Source organism: Leopardus geoffroyi, chromosome D2 (assembly GCF_018350155.1).
Source record: "Leopardus geoffroyi isolate Oge1 chromosome D2, O.geoffroyi_Oge1_pat1.0, whole genome shotgun sequence".
In the NCBI taxonomy this organism is placed as follows: domain Eukaryota; kingdom Metazoa; phylum Chordata; class Mammalia; order Carnivora; family Felidae; genus Leopardus; species Leopardus geoffroyi.
In genome coordinates this window covers 40279962-40296450 of record NC_059334.1, presented here as the reverse complement: position 1 = coordinate 40296450, position 16489 = coordinate 40279962, and the positions used below count along the sequence as shown (strand labels likewise).

The 16489-nt window shown below is 47.5% G+C and overlaps 1 long non-coding RNA gene across 1 annotated transcript; it reads right to left on the bottom strand.

Moving 5' to 3' along the window:
- Window positions 1–8088: 8088 nt before the first annotated feature.
- LOC123577499 lies at window positions 8089–10711 on the bottom strand. Its single transcript, XR_006701881.1, has 2 exons — window positions 8320–10711; window positions 8089–8216 (listed from the first exon to the last, which is right to left on the bottom strand). It is a non-coding gene; the product is annotated as an uncharacterized LOC123577499 (long non-coding RNA).
- Between the last annotated feature and the right edge of the window lie 5778 nt (window positions 10712–16489).

The following is a 16489-nucleotide window of genomic DNA, read 5'->3' as shown; positions in this document are numbered from 1 at the left end:
AGCGGCTCGGCCGGGCTCGGCCGAGGAAGTTAGAGCAAGTTCGGAGGCGCGGGGTGGGAGGGCGCGACTCGGGCCGTCCGAGCGATGGGGGCGGGGCGCGGAGGGGCGGGGCCGGGGGCGCGGCGCCGGGCGGCAGCAGAGAAAAAAGCGCCGCTTCCCTGCGCGGTGCAGTGCCGCCCGCGCTCCTCGGGCCCGCCCCGGCTCCGCCCCGGCCCCCGGAGGGCCCCGCCCACAGCCCCGCCCCACCCGGCCCCCGCTCGCCCCTCCCCCAGGCCGCCCGGCCTTTCCGCCCGCGCTGCCCGAGCAGCGGTGGGGCCTGGTCACCCGACTTCCCCATTGTCCCATTTTGGGGCCACCGCGAGCGCCCCACCAAGGTGTGCTGCGTCGGCGCCCCCTGCCTTACCTCCTATTGGGCTGGCCCTGAGCTCGGGAGAAACCCGCGTGGTGGGGGCCGAGGGGAGGCAACATCTCTCAAGGGGGGTAGGGGAGTGACCGTGTAGGGGTGAGAGCAGGATTAAGAAAAATGGCCGTGTTGAAAATAGGCGGGGCGCCAGGCTGGCTCAGTCCGCAGAGCATGCGACTCTTGATCTTGGGGTCGTGACTTCAAGCCCCACGTTGTGCATAGAGCTTACTTAAAAGAAAGAAAGAAAATAGGAGGCGCTCCTGCCTGGCTTGGGAGACTGCAGGGGGCGGGGAACTTGAAGAGAAGGGTAGTAAGTTAACATTTTGCATTTCTTTGCACACTGGGCAACAAAGACCTGCTCCTTCTAGTCTTGGTGCTAAAAATACCAAGCTTTCTTTGGACCGCTTGCTGAGATTTGTTACTAAGTTCTGTCCCGGGGAGATGGCTGAGAGCAGTCTTGAGGAAGGAGGCCGACTCCAGGGATGAATTGCAGGGGGGTGGTACTAGAAAGGCTGCCCTCCATGGTCTCCTCCCACCTCTCTGAAATGAGGCACAGGCAAGCTAGTGATTCTTAAAGTCATCCAAATGGAAGAGGGCTAGGTGGGCAACAGGAAAGTCACATCTCTCAAAACTGGGCCAGGGAACTAGGTAAACCACATTTTAGTACAAGCAAATCAACAGGTTGAGTCCTATTTAGGGAGGAGATCTTGCAACGGAGATGGTTCAGTCCATTCCAGGTTTTTTTATCAAGGGGGAGACAAGCCTGCTTGTGACATCCCAGGCAGCTCAGGGACATCTTTGGGGAATCTGTCCATTCAGTCACCTTTAAGCAGATAGTGAGTGCCTAATCGAGTACCTGTGCAGGCCCTATTTTGATGCTGAGGGTACAGCAGTAAAGAGACAGCTGAGGCCTCCTGCTCCATAAAGCTTACTTTTAGTGGGAAGGACAATTGCAAGTTGAGATAAATGCTGAAACAAAAGCAAGGAGCTGGGATAGAGAATAGGAGTAACTTTGTGTCCTTGAGGAAGAGTTGTTGAAGTCAAACGAGCGAGGGGACAGCCTGGGGAAAAGCCAGGCTGACACATTCCAGGTTGAGAGCAGTATGTACTGAGGCCCTGAAAAAGGTAAACTGTGGACAAAAGTAAGCTCTGGACATGTGAAGGAACGGACAGAAAACCATATGGCCAGAATAGCAAGCCTGGGAAGGAGGATAGGAAATCCTCCTTCCCAGGCTTGCTATTCTGGCCATATGGTTTTCTTTCTCCCCCAAGTCGGGAGGTGGGCAGGGCATGTGAGGCTGTGTCTAGGGATGGAGGCCTTTTATTAAACCATTGAAGGGTTTTATGCGGAAGACTAACACGGTCTGATTTACAGCTGCATGAAGAATACATTGGGTGGGTGGCAGGCAGAATAAAAGCGCGGAGACAATGAGACTGTTGTGGCAGCCCAGGCCAAAGATAATGGTGGTTTGGACCGAATTGTGGCCACACTAAGATGAGTAGTTGAGAGAAGCTATTTTGGACGTGGACTCAACAGGATACGTTGGTAGGACTGATGGGGGCCGGGGGCAGGGGAGGAAAGGGAGAAACCAAAGATGACTTTTAAGTTTATGGCTGGAGTAAGCCAGTGGACAGTGTCTCATTGATTTGGAGGTAGCCTGAAGGAAAGGACTACGGCTCAGGGAGAAGCATCAAGAATTCTGTTTTAGCCATGCTGGGTTTGAGATGCTGGTCAGAGATCAATTCACTGGTCAAGTCATTCAGAGGGAGGCCTGGGCCGGAGGTGGGGTTTGGGAGGCATCATCTTAAAGTGGATAAAGGCTGTGGGATCTGAGGAAATCACCTAGAGTGAACAGGTAGTTGCAGAAGAGAGGGTTCAAGAGGCACCCAGAAGAGTCGAAAGAGCCAGAGCAGGAAAGAAGACAAAGAGAGGCTGAGGAGGCCAGAGGAGAACCAGGAGACTGCTACAGCCCAGAGACGAAGAAAGGAAAGAGTTTCTAGAACAGACTGGTCAGCTATGTTAGACGATACTTAGAACTCAGATAAGATGAGGACAGGGAAGGATCCATTGACTCTGGCAACACAAAGGTTATTGGTAAATGTGATAAGGAGAGTGTTCATGGAATGGTGGGATGGGAGCCAAACCACTATCATGTTTGGGCAGCTTGTCTAACAGGGAACCAGAGACCTGGGAGGGGTCTCGAAACGGGTGTGGAATCACAGGAAGCTTTGGCAGAGATTGCTAATGACCCTAAGAGCCATTCTCCCCCTGGCTACGTGGCTCCACCGAAATAAAATCAAGTTTTTCGGACTCCTTTGCAGCTAGGTATGGTCACATGACTTAGTTCCGGCCCACAGTCAGTGAGTGGAGGCATCCCTATGCAACACCTGAGAACCGGCTTTAAAAGGAAGTCGTGCTCCCTCCTCAGCCCTTGTTCTTTCCTGCTCAGTGGAATATCTAAATATCCCGCTGGAGCTCAAGGAACCATGCCAGACTTTGGAGTGGAAGGCACGTGTTGAGGATGTTAGTGCAACAAGATAGAATAAATCTGGGTTCCTCATGTTTATGGAGCCACCCTATTTTCTCTGGAATACCTGCCTCTTGACTTTGTCTATCAAAGAAAGAAATTTCTGTCCTGCTTAATCCTGTGTTTCCGGATGCTTGTAGCCATGTCTGGTTTTAACTTTTATTAGAATACAGAGGGTTTTGTTGAAATGTAGAAGTTACCAGAGCACATTTACAGAGGGATAGGAGTGATCCAGGACAGAAGGCAGGCGCAAGGATTCTGAAGAAAGGGAGATGGGATGTGGGACTGATGGAGAGGACACCCCTGATGGAGGGATACCTCCACCATTACTGAGTGGGGGCTGGAGGCAGAGATGTTTCCAGTAAAGTTGGTATTGGAAAGATAGTCATTCACACTGATGACACCTGCCGAGTTCTGGACGGGAAGGAGGCGTGAGCTTAGAACGAGGAGAAGGGGAGGCCAAAGCTACCATTATGTACCACGGACTGGTGGGGGTCCTGCCAGCCCAAGCAGCCTCCGGGAGACTGCTCTCTTGTGGACCAGTTGGTCACACTGCAGCAGGGTATGTATGAAGAAGGTGAAGGACATGTCCACAGAGCCACCGTGGCCTCCACCAACCCCCACTGGGCCTCGCTTGACAGTTACGTATGCCATTCCCAGCTGCCATGTGAAACCCACCAAGCTTTACCTGACTCATTTTTATAGCAATATGGGTAGCTTCAGCGCATCAGGGATACTCAAACCAGAGCAGGCCCATTTTATCGTCCTTTTTTAAAAAATAAAAAGAAGGGGCGCCTGGGTGGCGCAGTCGGTTAAGCGTCCGACTTCAGCCAGGTCACGATCTCACGGTCCGGGAGTTCGAGCCCCGCGTCAGGCTCTGGGCTGATGGCTCAGAGCCTGGAGCCTGTTTCCGATTCTGTGTCTCCCTCTCTCTCTGCCCCTCCCCCGTTCATGTTCTGTCTCTGTCCCAAAAATAAATAAACGTTGAAAAAAAAAATTTTTTTTTAAAATAAAAAATAAAAAGAAAGGGGCGCCTGGGTGGCGCAGTCGGTTAAGCGTCCGACTTCAGCCAGGTCACGATCTCGCGGTCCGTGAGTTCGAGCCCCGCGTCGGGCTCTGGGCTGATGGCTCAGAGCCTGGAGCTTGTTTCAGATTCTGTGTCTCCCTCTCTCTCTGCCCCTCCCCCGTTCATGCTCTGTCTCTCTCTGTCCCAAAAATAAAAATAGACGTTGAAAAAAAAAATTCTAAAAAAAATAAATAAATAAAATAAAAAATAAAAAGAAGGGGCACTTGGGTGGTTCAGTCGGTTGAACGTCTGGCTTCAGCTCAGGTCTTGATCTCACGGTTCATGAGTTCGAGCCCCTCATCGGACTTTTCTGCTGTCAGCACAGAGCCCGCTTCGGATCCTCTGCCCCCTCTCTCTCTGCCCCTCCCCCACTTGCATTCTGCCGCTCAAAAATAAACATTTTTTAAAAATCTTTTAAAAAATAAAACAAAATAAAAAATAAAGAGATGGACAGCCCCAACTCGTAAAAGGACTGGCTGTATTGTAGCCAGCGACTTCGTTTCCAGGCCAATCCCTGCAGCTGTAATTACCAAGTATACAGCTGAATTATAGTGCAGACTGCAAGCCTGGGGTATGGATTATGGGAACAAAAACCAGTACGGGGCAAAGGGGGTGGTTAGAAAAAGAAGCTGAGAGTTTCTTCCCCTTTTCCTGGAGCTGTAGTTGGCTGTAAGTAAAATTTTCAATGGCAGAGCGTGGTCTCTATTGTCCTCTGATGTCTTCCTTACCCTTCTGTTTGGTCCAGTTCCGATTTCGATCCCAGTGCTATGTTTGCTCATCCTGGGCTCCACGCTGCCATACCTCTGTGTACGGGCCAAAGGGTGGGTAATAGGGAGGAAGGAGCTCGAATAGAAGAGGGACTCGGTGGGGCATCTGGATGGCTCAGTTGGTTAAAGGTCTGGCTTTGGCTCAGGTGATGAGCCACGGTTTGTTGGTTTGAGCCCCACGTCAGGCTCTGAGCTGACAGCCTGGAGCCTGCTTCAGATTCTGTGTCTTCCTCTCTCTCTCTGCCCCTCCCCTACGTAAGCTCACTCTCACACTCTCGCTCTTTCTCTCTCTCTCTCAAAAATAAATAAACATTTAAACATTTTTTAAAACTTTAAAAAAAGAAGGGCTTGGTGTTTGAGCTCTCCCTATTCTCAGCCTCTTGATGTTGAGCAAAATGCATCTCCAAACCTTAGATTTCTTTTTTGTAAAGTCAAGAGAATTGTAAAACCCACCTCATCAGCTTATAGTAAGAATCAAGTGAAATAATGTTTATAAAGCATCTGTAGGCTGTAAGGAACTCTGTTAGCTGAAAATGATGTGTTATTAAGGCCAGACTACTGAGAATCTTCACGTTAGCATGTTTTTGATGGAAAGAAGAAAATCCCACTCAAACTAGCTTAGGCGTAAGGAGGAGAGATTACTGGAAGGATACTCAGGTCGCTCACAGAATCAAAAACAGAACTTGAAACCAGAGTGACTCTGGAAACTGGAGGCTGATCCTGTGGGTTGTGCAGACTGGGAGCCCCTCCAACCCAGTCTGTTTCTCCTAGTGCTCAGTTTATATGTCTCCAACACGACTCTACACCTAGAGGTTGGTATGAACTAATCCCAAGAAACTTTAACTAGTCCAGTTCTGGTCATATGCCCACTCCTGGACCCATCAGTGTAGTGAAGGAGGGAAGATTCCATACTTGGACCAGGTCTGGGTCAAATGCACATCCCTGTGGTCCGTGAAGCAACATCTCTATGCCAAAGAAAAGATGGTGTGTGTGAGACGTACCTCACACAATGCCTGGCGGAGTTTTGTGTGGCTGGTATTCCTTAGGCCATAAGCAGTCCCCCCAGGTTTTATGCAGAATAGTAACATTGTTACATCTGAGTTTTAGGAGGGTCCCTCCGAAGGTAGGTGTTGGAAGAATGCATTGGAGAGAGCAAGATTGGAGCAAAGAACAGACAGGAAGGACACTATTACAGTGGTTCAGGAAGCTGACAATGTGGTAATGGGAAGAGGTGACCAGGTTGAAAGTACATGCAGGAGGTAGGACTGAGGGGTGACTGGATGGGAAGATGAGAAACAGACATCGTCTTCTGGCTTCATAGATAGGCATGCTGTTCACTGAGAAGGAATCTGGGTGACCCCGCGTGTGTGTGGTGACAGGTGACGACCTGGACGTCTTCCCTTGAAGTGTCCCAGGACGGAGGCAAGAGGTCCAATTTGCTGTTTAGGGTTTAGGAGAGACATCTAAGCAGAAGCTATAAATGTGGGCACTGTTTTGGGGTGTTTTTTAACACTTTTTTTTTATCGTTTATTTATTTTGAGAGAGAGAGAGAGAGAGCACACAAGCAGGAGAGGGGCAGAGAGAGAGAATCCCAAGCAGGCTTTGTGCCGTTAGTACAGAGCCCGATGCAGGGCTTGAACTCACGGACCACGGCTGATCTTATGACATGGGTCATGAGATCACGACCTGAGCTAAAAACCAAGAGCAGGACGCTCAACTGACTGAGCCACCCGGGCACCCTTGGGCACTGTTTTAATTAGAGCCTGTGTTCAGCTCCTATGACAGCAACCCAATTACATTGCTTTAACTGAGTGGGTTTTGTTGATGTTTGGTGCTGTACTTGTTGAAAAACGTAATGAAAAGTCTAAAGGTAAGCAGGGCGAGGCCGTTCAGAGTTCCACAGTGCCTTCAGGTCCCAGGTCCTCTCTGTAGGTCTGCTCTAGCTCGCCTTCCTGAGGAAGCCATCATCCGCAGCTTGTGGTCACACATTGGCTGTTCCAGCTCTACTCCCCACATGCATTCCAGACAGGCAGAAGTTACAGCACCTTGTTAGAAAAGCAAAACTTTCCCAGAAATCCCCACAGACCCCTGCTGATGTGATGGCTCCTTGACCGAGTCTGGTCACGTGGCAAGCCTTAGCTCCAAGGGAGGCGGAGAAATGTAATTTTTAAAAATTAGGTTCCCCAGCCTGTTTGAAAGAAAGGAGAGGAGAATGGGTAGTGACAAAGCAGCACAGGGATGGTGGCTAAAATGGAAATTATCCTGGGACTGGGAGATGAGAAGGGAAAAGACCAAGGCAGAATCCCCATGAACACAAACTTGGGAGAGATTAAGAGGAAGAGGACAGGGATCAAGGAGACTGAAAGAGCGGCTGGTGGGGTAAGAGCAGTGTCAGAAGGGTGGTGTGTGTATGGGGCGCCTGGGTGGCTCAGTCGGTTAAGTGCCAGACTTCAGCTCAGGTCATGATCTTACCATCTCAGAGTCTGAGCCCCACATCCAGCTCTGTGCCGACAGCTCAGAGCCTGGAGCCTGCTTCGGGTTCTGTGTCTCCCTCTCTCTCTGCCCCTCCCCTGCTTGCACTCTGTCTGTTTCTCTCAAAAATAAATAAACATTAAAAAATTAAAAAAAAAAAAACAAGAAGGGGTGGTGTGTGGAAGTCAAGGGAAACGAATGTTTCAGGAAGGAAGGAGGGATCCCCAGTTTCGAGTGGTTGGCCTGTCACCCAATGCCTGCTGTGTTGGTTCCAGAACAATCTATTTTAAAGAATCTGCAAACTTTCAAGGACCTCTTGCTTCTATTTGCATCTGCAGCCTCAGCCATGGGCCCCCTACCCTCCGATTGTGTCTCCTACAAGATTGTCGAGATTTGTGGTAGGAACTCACGTGTGAACATGAGGGTCTGACTTGTGTGGTGGAGCACACTTTAATGATTGAGGCTGAGGCCATGTTATCTGTGCTGGTGATTGGCTTTCTCACCTCGTTCATCCATCCATAAACTGAGGGTAGGAGGGAGGGGAAGGTTGTTCAGTAGATGACCTCCCAGTGCCCTTCCAGCCCTGCCTGTGTGCCACCCATACTGTAATTGCTTCAGATGGGAGAAGATAATTTTGCCAAAGAGGAAGTCCCCAGATGTGGCCAGATGAGACATCGGCGGGGGTCGGGGGTGGGGGGGGACAGATCCGAGAGGTTAAGACAAGGACCCGTAAGACTGCCTTGGCTCAACCCACAGCTCTGTCCCTGAAAGCATGGAAATAAGGGATAGACATAGAAGTGAAAGTCACCTGACGGTGTAGAAGCATTCCTTCTGGAATAATCTCATGTGAACTGGTCTTCATGAAGGTACGCATTTATAAAACGAATGTGCAAAGTAGTCTCAGGGAGTCACTTCAGCCTGTAAGTGGTCGAACCAGAACCATTGGCTTTATGTCCAATCTTCCACTCAAGACTGTTCCCCTGGAGAGTCATAAACATGGGGATTTGGGGGGGCTGTGCTCAGGCCCTGCCCACCCTGCTCCCCACAGAGGACAGGGAGAGAGAGGCACCCACACACACACACCTGCAGCAAAGCAGAGCATAGGTGGATGCAGCAGGCATCATGGGTGCCTCTCCTGGTCCCTCTCACAGCCCTGGTGGGCTTCTGCTGGTCCCATGGGAGACCCTTGCTGTCCCTGGGGAGTTTTGCTGGGCAGCTCCTGCTATGTGCGTACACTGCCATCTAGGGGCAGCCGGCTGAACTCAGTTTACCAAGCCACTGCTGTGTTGGGGGAGGAAAGGAGAGCTTTTCGGTCTGTGATGTCACCTTCCTCCCTGGAGCTTTCGTTCTCTTAGCTCTCCAATTTACCCACCCAGGAAAGACCATGTATTGCACTATTGCACACCCAACTCCTTGGAGTATCCTGATCTCCCCGCCCTATAAGTGTCGCGGCTCTCCCCAGACTCTACGCTAAGCTCCGCCCCCCCCCCCTTACCTCCCCAGGCTCTGTGAGGTCCTAGCCACTCCTGTGTCTTTAGACATCTTCTGTGCACTGGCCACACTTCATGTTTCTCATCAGTCTTGCTCTCTCTCCTGAGCTCCCACAGCAATCTAAAATGAAAATCTGATCCTGTCAGCTCTCTCCCCTAAACCATGAGAGGTTCTTTTCACTGAATGTTCTACAGAGGCTGGCCAGATCTGGTCATTGACCAGACCACATCTCAGACCACAGGCCAACCTCACGCTCATTGACCAGCCTGCCACCTCTAGTATAATGGTGGCCACACAGGCCACCCTTCAGGATCAGGTGTTGAAATCTGAGAGCTCAGGAAGGAATTGCCCCTGGCACAAGGAAGCTGCCTCACACGGGGATCTAGGACCCAAGGCTCTCCAAAGTCCCCTTGCCTCATTTCCGGACAACTGAGGAGTGACTCCAGCCCCTGCCTCCCCATGGGGTCCGTTGAGGCCTCCCTTGGAATGGCCTCACGGTTCGTTTTCTCCCGGCACCCCATCCTGCTTCCCCTCACTTTCTGCACACAAATCTCTGGATCCACTTTTGTGTCCTGTGTGCTTGGCCTCCACACATGCCATCACGTCAGCTCAGGAGATCTTCCGCCCATTCCCTTCACCTGTGTGAAGAACATGTGGGGGGGGGGGCGGGGGTGGGGGTGGGGGGAGGAGAAGGCCACTCGGGCCAGTCCCCTAGCCAGGTTCTTCAGGACAGGCCTGCGGGTGTATCCACATCACCGACTCCCAGAGCATCATTCCCACTCTGACACTGCTGTCCCACCTTGTTTCCACTGCTGCAGCTGCTTCTGGCCAGCTGGTCCCCAACTTGCTCAGGGCTCCTGCCCGGCTTTTGCCCTCTGCCTCCTCTGTGAGTCTTTGGTGTTTGCCCCCACATTCGGGTGCCCCGGCGCGTTGCTGATCGCTTGGCTCAGATGCCACCACCCACAACCTTCCTTGGGCAGAACTTTTGTGCCAGTCTTGTAGATATGCCTGGCCGGCCCGTGAGGTCCTGACTTAGAGTCTGGGACCCACCCCAGGTCCAGTCAGTGTGCCCAGGATGGACGGTTTGTGGCACAGAGATGTGGCGAGGCGCCTCCCTCGGGAGGGTAGCATGCCAGCTCTCTGAGATGCCCAGGAGAGGGCAGTGATGGGTGGCACACAGGATGTCTACTCCGTCTGCTGCTGGGAGTGCTGACTACAGATAATAAAGTAAAACAAATTTAGATCCGTGCATTAGCATTTTGTAACCAGTCTTAGTATGAGTATGCAGATCCGGTTTTTGTGACTGCTGTTATCCTTACTCGTTGATATTTAAAGGCAGTTGAAACATTTATGAGACTCTGAATCGTTAGAATTAGGAAGGGTATATAATTGATTACATGCAATGTTTAAGTGTTCGGGGAAATCTATCTTGTTGAAGTGATAAAAATTCAGCGTATTAATTGTAGGGAGAATACAGACATACCTCGGCTCGGGCTTTGCTCTGTGATGTTTTGTAGATGTCGCACTTTTTACAGACTGAAGGTTTGCATCAGCCCTGCACCGAGCAAGTCTGTCACTGCCATTTTCCGACAGTCTTTGTGCCCTCGGGTCTCTGTGTTACATTTGGTGATTCTCACAGTATTTCAGACTTTTCCATTATTATCCTATTTGTTATACGGATCTGTGATCAGCGATCTTCGATATCCCAACGTAATTGTGTGGGGCGCCACGAAGCAAGCCCATACACGACCACGAAATCAGTTGATACATGTTGTGTGGCTTCTAACTGCTCCACTGACTGGACGTCCCCCAGTCCCTCTCCCTCTCCTCAGGTCTCCCTGTTCCCTGAGACACAACAATACTGAAATTAGGCCAATTAATAACCCTACAGTGGCCCCTACCTGTTCAAATGAAAGGAAGGGTTTGTCGATGCAACAAATTGCTTTGTTGTCTTATTTTAAGAAATTGCCACAGGGGCACCTGGGTGGCTCAGTCAGTTAAGGGACTGACTTCGGCTCAGGTCATGATCTCACAGTTGGTGAGTTTGAGCCCTGCATCGGGCTCTGTCCTGAGAGTTCAGAGTCTGGAGCCTGCTTCGGATTCTGTCTCTGGCTCTCTCTGCTCCTCCCCTACTCTCTCTCTCTCTCTCTCTCTCTCTCTCTCAAATATAAATAAACATTAAAAAAAAAAAAGATTGGGGCAAAAAAAAAAAAAAAAAGAAAGAAATCGCCATCGCCCCGGGCTTCAGCAACCACCACCCTAATCAGCTGAGCCATTGAGCCATTAACACAGAGGCGGCCCTCAACCAGCAAGAAGATTACAACTAGCTGAAAGCTCAAATGATAATAGTTTTTTTTAAATAATTGTCTTAATTCTCTCTTTTTTTTTTTTTTTTTTTAATTTTTTTTTTCAACGTTTATTTATTTTTGGGACAGAGAGAGAGCATGAACGGGGGAGGGGCAGAGAGAGAGGGAGACACAGAATCGGAAACAGGCTCCAGGCTCTGAGCCATCAGCCCAGAGCCTGACGCGGGGCTCGAACTCCCGGACCGCGAGATCGTGACCTGGCTGAAGTCGGACGCTCAACCGACTGCGCCACCCAGGCGCCCCTAATTGTCTTAATTCTCAATAAAATGAGGATCTTTTCAATTCCATGCATTCTTTGTTTTTATGTTTATTTATTTATTTTGAGAGAGAGAGAGAGAGAGAGAGAGTGCAAGTCGAAGAGGGACAGAGAGAGAGGAGAGAGAGAGAATCCCAAGCAGACTCCACCCTGCCAGTGCAGAGCCCAACGTGGGGCTTGAACCCACAAAGCTGTGAGATCATGACCCGAACTGAAATGAAGAGTCAGAAGCTTAACTGACTGAGCCACCCAGGCACGCCATAAAGTATTTTTTGATTAAAGTACATACATTGTTTTTTTTAGACGTAATGTTATTACACCCTTAATAGACTTAAGTAATAGACTATAGTGTAAACGTAACTTTTATCTGGGAAACCAAAAAATTCTTTTGACTTGCTTTGTTGTGACGTTTTTACTGCAGTAGTATGGAACCAAACCCACAGCATCTCCGAGCTGAGCCTACATGTGAGCATTTAAAGAAACGCTGTTGCAATTTTCCTACATTGCACATTAGACAGGTGTAGAGTTAGACATGTTTCTCTTTATGCACAGAGCCCCTTGGGCATTAAAGAACGCCGCAGGGGGTGCTGGGACCCAGTCAAGGGAGCCAGACCTGCACTGTCTGTGCACCAGGGGATGGGAGGGTGTCTGTCCTGTGCTGTGCCACCTGGTCCAGCTGGGGCCAGTGGGAGGGGGTGGCCCCACGCACTTGGTGGAGGGGTTGACCACCCCTGCAGCCCTCACCCCATGCAAGCCTGAAGTTTGCTCCAATGTTCTCTTGAGTCATGAAGGCTGAGGGGGAGATGAGAGCCAGATAAAGGCAGCTGAGACCTGTGCCTGGCAGAAGGTTCAAAAGCTCCTTGCTTCAAAGGGCAAGTGGCCCCGCCTACCCTAGAAGCTGGCTGTGTCTCTGGGCCCAGCTCCCCAACCCCTCCAGTTCAAAGGGTGCTGGTCTCCTCCTCCTTCTGTGTAAGAGCAGCTCTGGGGAAGAGCTTGGCAGCAGAATTGGCCTTCTCTCCCCCAAGCAAGCCTAGCACCATCATAAGGAAGGCTTGATGCCAACTGGGTCTGCTCGTTCCAAAAGAGCAGCTCTCACACGTGTTTATCTGAATTTGCATTCCTCCCCAGGCCTCTGCCCATGCAAACCAGTGGGCTTCCCCTGCTCCTCAAACCATACGAATTCTGTACAGTTTGATGTGGCCCGAGTTTCACACCACATCTAGAACCCTCTCTGAGTGGGTGAGGGTGAGGGTGCAAAAACTTCTGGTCACTGAACCAGCTGTTGAGATTTACCAAGTACATAGGGTAGTGCTGTTTTGACTACTTTGTTTAAAATGTTTACATGCATTTACATGGAACAAATCAGCGTTTAAAGGGGATATTTTCCTGCCATCTGTATCCCCAACCACCAGTACCCTGTTCCTAGAGAAATACTCTTACCAGTTTTCCAAGTCTTTTCCTGTCAATATGTTATGGCAGATACTGCTAGTTAAACCCTCAAATCCATTACATTTTCTTTTTTTAGAGATAGAATCACCAATGTTTAACAGGGTATAAAGCCATCCATGAGAAAGGCTACATTTCCCAGCCACCCTTGTAGTTATGTGTGGCCCTAAGACCTGGCCAATGGGATATAAGCAAAAGTGATGTGCACCTCTCTCAGGTTATATCTTTTTTTTCTCTAAGTTTTATGTATTTAAGTAATCTCTGAACCCAACATGGGGCTCGAACTCATGACCCCAAGATTGAGATTTGCATGTTCTTCTGAATGAGCCAGCCAGGCGCCCCCTTCCAGATTATATCTTATTGGAAAGAAGTATGTTTAGCATTTGACAAAATTCAACATTCCTTCATGATAAAAACTCTCAACAAATTAGGTTTAGAAGGACTGTTCCTCAACGTAATAAAGGCCGTATATGACAAGCTTACAGCTAACGTCATACTCAATGGTGTAAAGTTAAAGGCCTTTCCTCTAAGATCAGGAACAAGACAAGGATGCCACTCTCACCATTTCTATTCAGCATAGTACTGGAAGCCCTAGCCATAGCAATTAGGTAAGAAAAAGAAATAAAACACATCCAAATCAGAAAGGAAGAAGTAAAATTATCTTTGCAGATGACGTGATATAAAAAAACATAAAGACTCCACCAAAAACTACAAGGACTAATGAATTTAGTAACACCGCAGATACAATATCATGCAGAAAAGGGAAAAAAAACCACTCAGATTATTAGAATCATGAATAAAATAAGAGCCATTATTATAAACTTTTCAGACATAAAAGGATGATAATAGAAAAAAGAAAGCAATCCCATTTATAGTGGCATCAAAAAACAATAAAATATTTAAGAATAAACTTAACCAAGGAGGCAAAAGACCTGTACACTGAAAACTATAAGACACTGATGAAAGATTGAAGACACAAGTAAATGGAAAGGTATCCCATGTTCTTATATTGGGAGAATAAATATTGTGAAAATGTCCATGCTACCCAAAGCGATCTACAGGTTCACTGAAATCCCTACCAAAACTCCAATGATGTTTTTCACAGATATAGATAAAACTATCCTAAAACGTGTATGAAACCACAAAAGACCCTGAATAGCCAAAGCCATCCTAAGGAAAAAGAACAAAGCTGGAGGCATCACACTTCTTGATTTCAAGCTATATTACAAAGATATAGTGATCAAAATAGGATAGTACTGACATGAAAAACAGGCATATAGACAAGTATAACAGAATGGAGAGCATATGACATGCTGATCTATTTGGGAGTTTTTTTTTAATAGATTTTTTTTTTTCTGTCAAATTGAGGAAGTTCCCTTCTATGACTATTTACTGAGGGTTTTTATCATGAGTGGGTTTTGGATTTTGTCGAGTGCCTTTTCTCTATCTATTGATATGATTATGTAACTTTTTTTCTTTAACCTGTTGTGATGGATTACATGAACTGATTTTTGAATGTTGAACCACCTTACATACCCAGGATAAATCCCACTTGTCTGTGGTGTATACTTCTTTGTATACATTGTTGGACTGAATTTGCTCATTTTTAAGCATTTTTGCATTTATGTTCATGAGAGATATTCATTTATCCTTTTCTTTTATTTATTTATTTATTTATTTATTTATTTATTTATTTAACGTTTATTTATTTTTGAGACAGAGAGAGACAGAGCATGAATGGGGGAGGGTCAGACAGAGAGGGAGACACAGAAACTGAAACAGGCTCCAGGCTCTGAGCGGTCAGCACAGAGCCTGACGCGGGGCTCGAACTCACGGACCGCGAGACCATGACCTGAGCCAAAGTCGGATGCTTAACCGACTGAGCCACCCAGGCGCCCCCATTTATCCTTTTCTTGTACTGTATTTATCTGGTTTTGGTATTAGGATAATGCTGGCCTCATAGAACGAGTTAGGAAGTATTCACTCTGTTTCTATCTTCTGAAAGAGATTTTAAAGTTAGTATATTTCTTTTTTTTTTTTTTTTAATATTTTTATTTATTTTTGAGACAGAGCATAAGCAGGGGAGGGGCAGAGAGAGAGAGAGACACAGAATCTGAGGCAGGCTCCAGGCTCCGAGCTGTCAGCACAGAGCCTGATGCGGGGCTTGAACTCACAGACCGTGAGATCATGACCTGAGCTGAAGTTGGACGCTCAACCGACTGAGCCACCCAGGCGCCCCAGTATATTTCTTCTTTAAATGTTTGGTAAAAATCACCAGTGAACCCATCTGAACCTTGTGTGTTTTAGAAGACTGTTAACTATCAAATCAGTTTCTGTAATAGACATAGGCCTATTTAAATGGTCTATTTTTTTCTCGTGTGTCTCTTATGGAAATTGTTCATTTTGTGTAGGTTATCACATTTGTAGGTACAGAGTTGTTCACAGTATTCCCTTATTATCCTCTTCACGTCTGAGGGGCCAGTATTGATGTCCAGTCTTTCATTTCTGATGTTACTAATTTGTGTCCTCTCTCTTTTCTTCTTAGTTAGCCTGACTAGAAGCTTCCCAGCTTTAGTGATCTTTTCAAAGAATCACCTTGTTGGTTTAGTTGATTTTCTCTATTCATTTTCTGTTTTCAATTTCCTGATTTACACTCTAATTTTCATTTCTTTTCTTCTGCTTACTTTGGATTTAATTTGTTCTTCTTTTTCTAGTTTCCTAAAATAGAAGCTTAGATTATTGATTTTAGATCTTTCTTCTTTTCTAATATATGCATTCAATGCTAGAAATTTCCTCTAATCACTGCCTTCACTGCATCCCACTAATTTTGCTCAGTTTTGTTTTCACTTTCACTTAACTAAAAATATTTTCATATTTCTCCTGAGATTTCTTCGTTGACCCATATGTTAATTAGAAAAGCACTGTTTAATCTCCAAACATTGTGGGATTTCCAGCTTTGTGTTGTTGATTTCTAGTTTAATTCCACTATGGTCTGAGGGCAGACATTGTATAATCTCTATTCTTTTAAATTTGTGAAGTTGTGTTTTATGCCCTTGGCTGTTTGCCTTGGTGACTGCTCTGTGTGAGCTGGGGGGGAATGCGTATTTGCTGCTGTTGGATGAAGCAGTCTATAGATGTCCATTGTATCCAGTTGATGGATCTCTGATAACTTTCCTTGCTCTGAGGTTGGCTCTGTCTGAAAGTAACACAGCTACTTTTGTTTTCTTTGGATTCATGTTAGCCTGGTATAGCTTTCTCCACCTATTTACTTTTAATGTATACATGTCTTTATATATAAAGTGGGTGTCTTGTAGATAACATATGGTTGGGTCTTGCCTTTTAATCCACTGTGACAATACCTGTTTAATTGTTTAATGTTTATTTATTTTTGAGAAAGACAGAGACAGAGAGCGAGCTGGGGAGGGGCAGAGAGAGAGGGAGACACAGAATCAGAAGCAGGTTCCAGGCTCTGAGCTGTCAGCACAGAGCCCAACGTGGAGCTCAAACCCACAAACTGTGAGATCATGACCTGAGCCAAAGTTGGACGCCCAACCAACCGAGCGACCCAGGCGCCCCTGTGACAATATCTTTTCTTGGCGTATTTTGACCATTGCATTTAAAGTGGCTATTGATATGGTTGGATTAGTATCTATTATATTTGTTGCCTTTTTTGTTATTGTTCTTATTTTTGTCT